Raw genomic sequence first — 8,121 nt, 5'->3', positions numbered from 1 at the left:
TAAGCGCCAGATACCCCCTGTAGTGAAAAACGGTACTCGAGTCAATGTTATTGATACTGCTATTCAACAATCTTATTTATGGACTAACATCAAAACCTACAAAATGTCCACAAATATGAGAGTACGTCTAGCAAACAGCTCTGAAGAGTTTTCTGAATTTCTTTTATCAATTGGTGAAGGACGTTTTCAAGTTCTCCTACCTCCAGATACAATCAAGTTGCCAGCATTCATAAACCATTGTGCAAGTTCTAATGCTTTAATCGATGCTGTATATGGCCAAATTCTGAACCATTCTACTGACCATCAATGGTTTCTGGAAAGATCCGTCCTTGCTCCACTAAATGAAACAGTGAATCAAATTAATTATTCAGTCCTTACTAACTACCCTGGAGAACTAAAACAATTTAAATCAATTGACTCTACTTTGACTAATGAAGAAGCCGTACATTTTCCCGTTGAGTTTCTCAATTCTATCGACATATCAGCACTACCGCCTCACTTACTGTTACTTAAAGTTGGATGTCCCATTATAGTGCTCAGATCATAGGATCCACCTAATATAACTAATGGAACTAGATGTATTATCCACAAACTAAATCCAAATGTTCTCGAGGTGGTAATTTTAAACGGACCAGGAGCAGGAAAACGTGCACTTATACCGAGAATTCCGTTGACACCTTCAGGCGGTGACCTGCCGTTTACATTTAAACGCCTTCAATTTCCCATAAGACTGTCTTTTGCTATGACCATAAATAAGTCACAGGGTCAAACGTTCAGAAGTGTTGGCATACACCTAGATACAACGGTTTTTTCACATGGCATGCTGTATGTTGCTCTGTCAAGAGTTGGTTCACCTGAACACTTACATGTATATGTACCAGATTCAAATACGCGAAATGTTGTATATCACGAACTACTGATGAACTAGGCCTAACTGGAATAACTGAATACACACAAACTACTACCATGGAGGTAAATACTACATTGTTGCTCTGAGTGTTCTAATATGTATTACAAAGAGTCACTTTCTATCATTATTTCTATTGACAGTCAAGGTCTGATCCTTGAGTGTCATCAATGCAACTAACTCCCGGTATCTTTGCTAGTATATATATATATATGAGATCCAGCCACTAATACCCACAGCATTGTCATTTTTTTTCCAGTAATTTGCCTTTGGATTTATATATATATATATATATATATATATATATATATATATATATATATATATATATATATATATATATATATATATATATATATGTATCAATTTGATCTCTGGTGCGCGTGCGTACAACTGAGGACTAGTGCTGTTCCGCCGTACCACGCCGAGAATGTTAAAGAGTCGCTATCCAATCGAGTTTGAACAATACCATGAAAGCCCCAGTGGTTTAATGGTTAGGGTTAACTGCATATCAAGCAGACGGTGCGAGTTCGAGTCTCGGTTGGAGCGACTTTTTCTCATTCTCACAGATTTCCTCATCTTTATCGTTTCAAATTAATTAATTAAATTTCAGTATATCACCGGGCGGTTTAGAATTAATGTTCTTTGCCTACTGTGTGTATATATATATATATATATATATATTTACAATATATAAAATGCAATACAATTACTCAATTACTCTTAATTCTTTTTTTTTTACAATAAGAACATAAGTAAAAATATAAAATTCAAATAAATATAGTAAGCATTAAAAAATTCTTTTCTTACTCTTGTGTTACAGTTTATGTCTCATGGTTATATTCGTTGCTTACCGTACTTATATGTAACGTTTCGTTTTGTTTTTAATATTTATTTAATTTATTTTCATTTTTTTTTTAAATTCTATATAAAGATTTAACCACCTATTGGCATTGCACAGCGTTATATAAACCTCTGTAGAATATACCGTATTATAATAGTCGGTTAAGGTATATAACCTATTATTTTTTTCTGCCAAAAAGAGGCGAGAAAGTGAACTATAATTCCATTTCTTTACTTTTTTTCAAAATGTGTGCTTTATAAATACAGAAGCATCCAAGAGAGAACATGTTGTCAACATATCTGTTTCCGGTACCGAGTACAGTATTTTGAAAGTTTGCTTCAATTCCAAACTTATAATGTGGTATAAACATTAATGTATTTCCTTAAATCATTTGCTTCAGTACATTGGTAAAAGAAGTGTAAAATTGTATTCGACTTTATTTGGAATAATAAAACATAAAAGATAAAAAGATTAACATTAATCAATGATTATAAAAGTGGTGGAGTAAATGCTCCAGACTTCAGATCTCAAGTCAAGGCACTACAAATGTCATGGCTTAAAAGATTGTGCAATGATGACACTTCAAAATGGAAGTGTTTACCTAAAATGTATTTTAACAAAATAGGTCCAAGAGCGGTTATTGAAAATATATCAAATGTAAAATATAAAGAAACACATTACAGTAGTATGCCTTTATTATATAAATCAATGTTAAAGTATTTAGCTGAATTCAATCAATATTCTTTTAAAATTTCACTTTCCTATGAACAAATTATAGAACAACCTATATGGGGCAACAACTTGATAACACACAATGGTTTCTCACCCCTTTATAGGATTTGGATTAGATCTGGTATAACAAAGATGAAACATATTATAATTGATAACAGATTTATTAATACAAATGAATTACTATTTTTGTTAAATATCAAATCGAATTGGATTGCTGAATTTTCATGTCTACTAAAAGCAATACCACGAGAAAAGATATAATCTATTCTAAAATTGATAATGTAAAAGTTAACGAAGTTATATCAATACAGTAAAGTAAAATGAGTTGTAAAAACATTCGTCTCTTTATTATAAAAAAAAAATGCAAAGAACCAACCAAGAGTAAACAAAGTGGGAAACACATGAAACTGACATGGAAAAGAAAAGTAAATTATATTAAAGATAACAAACTTAAACAGCTAAAACTATTGCATTGTATTATTCCTACCAATAGAAGGCTCTTTAAATGGAATATTAATAATACAGACACTTGCCTGCGATGCAATGTAATAGATTATGGTGTGTATTTTTAAATTATGTGTAAGCCCAATACTGTAGGCCTACTACTGCTTTTCCATCAGTACTATGTACTACTAGATTAAAAAAACACACATCGTACCAAGTCCGCTTCCCTGATTCTCAGTGACAATACATACCCACTATCACATTAATATTTAGTAATATGACTTTTTATTTGTATCATATGTTGCGTCTGTATCATGGGTTAGGTTATGATATATGGTGTGAAAGGGGCTTAAGAAATACAAGTGATACCAGGGATGTTGTATTACCAAACATTCATTATACTGGGAAATCCAGATGGCAGTACTAAGCCGGGTTGGCCGACGAAACATAGTGTTATGTTTTATCGGTCGTTGTTGACAACAACCAAGAATGTCACCTCTTCCCAAGCATGTTAATTTCACCCCTTTATTATCCATGGTCCAAAATTGATAAAAACATATAGTGTGTTGTTATGTCTAGCTATGGTGCCAGTAGGCAAGATGATACATTTGTTTATCAGTATACACTTCCTATGTTATCAGTTGGTTTACAAATACCACCTGTAACTATACCAATTTGTATGAGTCATAGGGCCTGTTTCTGCTGAGCAGAAATAATCGATTATTAACCGTTTATTTTTTTAATCGATTATTTTTGGGCAGCAGAAACGGCGCAAAATAAAATAACCGATTAAAAATAACCGATTAAAAACACTCAATCCATTGCGTGTTTTAATCGATTATTTCTTGTTTTAACCGATTATTGCGGAGCAGTTTTGAGCTGCAACACAAATAGCGATTATTGACCTCACTTTGACCTCTAGAGTATGACAAACTTATTCACGTCACAAAGCATGCTGTTTATTTGCGCGATATCGACGACGACGATCAGCAAAACCACGATCGCGATGTAGGGTAGACCGAATAACAATCCGGGTAACAATCAAATGTTAAACATTTGATTTTTATTATTTTGTGGGGGAGAATTATACCGAGAGACTCCGGGATTCTGACGTGTTACAAGTACACCCGTTACATACCACCAGTTCAGGCTAACGATGTTTTACATGTCATTTGTTAGGCCTGTTGTCTGTTGACTTGTTTCGGTAGAAATATATAGCCTCTAGGCCTAGCAGGCCGAAGGTAGAACCAACGAACGGCGAAACGAACTTTTTTCGCCGACGTGTCCATATTAATATAACATCATTATTCTGTTGTATGTGGTACGGTAGTAGGCCTAGATGTTTATTTTACAAATAATATAGCTTTACGTAAGAGTAATTTTTAATCGTAGGTCTACATGTGAGAGTTTTAGGCAGCGATAGGATGTAAACAAACCAACTCTCATCGGCCTTTCATAACTTGAACTGCGCTGTGGGGGAATGATGACGTGATTTTAAAAACCGATTACCTGAATAACCGATTAAAGTCGTAGCAATTTTCAATTGCAACGCGATTATTTTTGTGGTTTGCGGTGACTGGAAAAAATCGATTATTTTGATTTTTTCAGCAGAAACAGACCCATATAGATAGTAGAATTGTGAATAAAAGAGTTGTTAAAAAGTAGTCGAAGTGAATACATCTATCTTTGAGTCAGCTTTACAATACTTTACATTATATTACAATACATTACTACTGTACAAAGGTACTGGGGGTATATAACAAATTGGCGACGAGGATGGGATTTTAAATTCTAAGTGATACAATGGCTGGAATTTCACCACCAGTACCGTTTCTACCTACTCCAGGCAAATCAACGTTAAAGTTTGAACAATGGTTTGAATTTTTTACAAATTATACTCTTGCGTCTGGAAGTGACCGATGGAATGCTGAAAGAAGAAAAGCACTATTACTACATTGTCTTGGTACTGAGGGTCAACGTATTTACAGCTCTTTACCAGAAAGAGAAATTGATCCAAATGATGATGTTAATTCATATGATGCAACTGTTGCCAAATTGCGGGCACATTTTAACCCAAGATTAAACGTTGTAGCGGAAAGATACAAATTTCGTCAACGTAGACAACTCCAGGATGAAACATCAGATGAGTACGTAAGAGAACTTCGACAATTATCAATTTCATGTAATTTCGGTGTAATAGCTGATGAAATGATAAGAGACCAGTTAGTTGAGAAAACTAATTCTTCCCGTATTCGCGAAAGATTACTTCTGGAACCTGAACTTACATTAAATACTGCCATAGAAATTGCAGGGCAATGTGAACATGCTGCAAAAGAATGCCAAATAATAGGTAAAGCTGAACTACCAGTACCTGTTGAGCAGATACGAAAGAGTAATTACAAACCTAAACAACAGCCAGCAAAATACAAATCCAGTGAGTACTGTTTTCGTTGTGGTTCGAAATCGCACAAAGCAAATGATGTCAAATGCAAGGCAAAGAAAGCTAAATGCAATAAATGCCGTAAGATAGGACATTTTGCTAGTGTTTGCAGAAGTGTTGAAATTAAAAATATTGATGAAACCATGTCTGTTAATGTGATGGTTAACAGAAAATTACGCACTGACGTATTGATAGGTCATTCAGCAAAAGTGAACATGACCATAGATACTGGTTCACCAGTTACAATTCTACCCAAAAGAATCTATAATCGATATTTTGTCAACAAAGCTCTACAAAAGGCGTCAATCAAACTGATGACCTACTCCAAGGAACCGATACATGTGCATGGATTTGTGAATTTACCAGTTACCCTTGCCAGTGAGCCAGAGAATAAAGTGCACGCGAAGATTTACATTGTAGAAAAAGGATCGCCTATTCTCGGGATGGACTTGATTAGCAACCTAAATATTAACATTGTGAAAGGACAAATTGCTTACGTCCAAGTTGCTAAAGATACTACTACAATTGATGATGCTGAATACAAGCAAGAACTGAAAAAAGAACTATCCGAGATTGTTCAATGGGAATGTGGGGCTCGCGAAGGATTTCGTACATAAAGTTATGGTCCGCGAACACTGTACACCGAAAATTCAGAAATTACGAAGCTTACCATTTACGGTAAGAGACAAAGTTGCTAAAGAACTTGATAGGTTAGAAAGCCAAGGAATTATAGAGAAAATTAATGCAAGTCCTTGGGTAAGTCCTATTGTCGTAGTAGGTAAAAAAATCCGGTGATGTACGTATTTGTATAGATTTAAGAGAAGTAAACAGAACTTGTAGTAGACCAATTTCCTTTACCTGATATTTCAGAATTATTCAATTCATTGCATGGTGCTACTGTATTTTCTACGTTAGATCTTAGATCTGCGTACCATCAATTGACATTACATAAAGAAAGTAGGGATTTAACTGCTTTTATTACGCATCAAGGCCTTTACCGTTATAAGAGAGTATGTTTTGGTCTTGCTTCCGCACCATCTGCATTTCAGAAAACAATGAGTTCAATCCTAATGAATGCAAAGGGGGTACGTTGCTATCTTGACGATATTGTTGTCTTTGGTAAAGATGAACATGAACATGAGTGAACATATGAGTTGGTATCCGATAATGGGAAACAATTTGTATCCATAGAGTTTGACAATTATTTAAAGGAGAGAGGTATTAAACACATTAGAACATCATTGTACTATCCTAAAAGTAATGGATTAGTTGAAAGAATGAATAGAACAATTAAACATACCATTAAAATGGCCAATGAAAATAATAAGAATTGGAATGAGGCCATGTTAGAATTTCTTATGATCTATCGATCTACACCTCATGCTGTTACAGGCATATCTCCTGCAGAATTATTACATAAGCGTAAATTAATTACTACACTAAATGTAAGACCTACAGATGGTTACCAAAATGGAATTAAACATACTGAGGTAAAGGAACGAGTTAAAAAGTTCCAAAGTAAAAGTAAGAAGTATTACGATGATAAGAAAAATGTGAGGAAACCACAATTTAAAGTGGGAGATTCAGTACGAATTAAGAATCCGAGACATGTTGATAAATCAAGTAATAAGTTCTATACTGGAGGAAAAATTAAAAGAATTGTTAGTAATGCTACATATGAGCTAGATGATGGAAAGATCTGGAATGCTAAATACCTAACAAATGATCTAACCACACAGAAACAGAAAGATACTGTTGTACCTACATTTGATAAAGATAGACCTAGACGTGAAGTTTATAAACCACGTTGGTTAATTGATTACACTCCCTAAATGTAACATGTGAAATTAGGAGGGGAGAGATGTTATGTCTAGCTATGGTGCCAGTAGGCAAGATGATACATTTGTTTATCAGTATACACTTCCTATGTTATCAGTTGGTTTACAAATACCACCTGTAACTATACCAATTTGTATGAGTCATATAGATAGTAGAATTGTGAATAAAAGAGTTGTTAAAAAGTAGTCGAAGTGAATACATCTATCTTTGAGTCAGCTTTACAATACTTTACATTATATTACAATACTTTACATTATATTACAATACATTACTAGTGTACAAAGGTACTGGGGGTATATAACATGTGTCATCGATGTATAACAACAAATACAAAAGTAAAGACATTCTAGGTGTTGAAAAGGTTGGATTGTATGTTATTAAACACGAACAAGTATTGTGTAAAACCGTAATGAAATAATTGAATATATAAGGCACGTGGGGTGGGTGTGCCGGATATGGAACTGTGAGAAGTTCTGACATGAACTTTACAACCTAGTATTTTGTCAGTGTCTGACTTTTTTGGTATGTGATAAGTACTAGGCCTACTATGTATTTATCGATTTACCGATTAACGTCAAGTCACTTTAAGGATGTTTGACATGACCTTTCCGACCTGATATTTTCAGTTTTTATTTTTTTGTTATGTCCTCACACACTTCTATGTTTGTACCAATTATTCCATTGGTAAGATGGAGTGAAATAAACCGTTTTTGTGGGGTTTTCGAGGGGGTCTGGAGACTAGACCCGACCCCAGGGTCAGACTTTTGTTTGATAGTATTAACAACTTTAAAGGGTCAAACCTCCTGGGTGGTATGAGGTAAATTCATATATGTTACTCTCAGTAACAAAACAATGATTCCAAGCGTCGTGATGGTGACGAATGATTAATAACATTTTTTTGTTGGTGGTTTTGGA

The sequence above is a fragment of the Antedon mediterranea genome, chromosome 2 (assembly GCF_964355755.1).
Source record: "Antedon mediterranea chromosome 2, ecAntMedi1.1, whole genome shotgun sequence".
NCBI lineage: Eukaryota > Metazoa > Echinodermata > Crinoidea > Comatulida > Antedonidae > Antedon > Antedon mediterranea.
The sequence above is the reverse complement of the archived record's forward strand: the minus strand, read 5'-3'. Positions refer to the sequence as shown.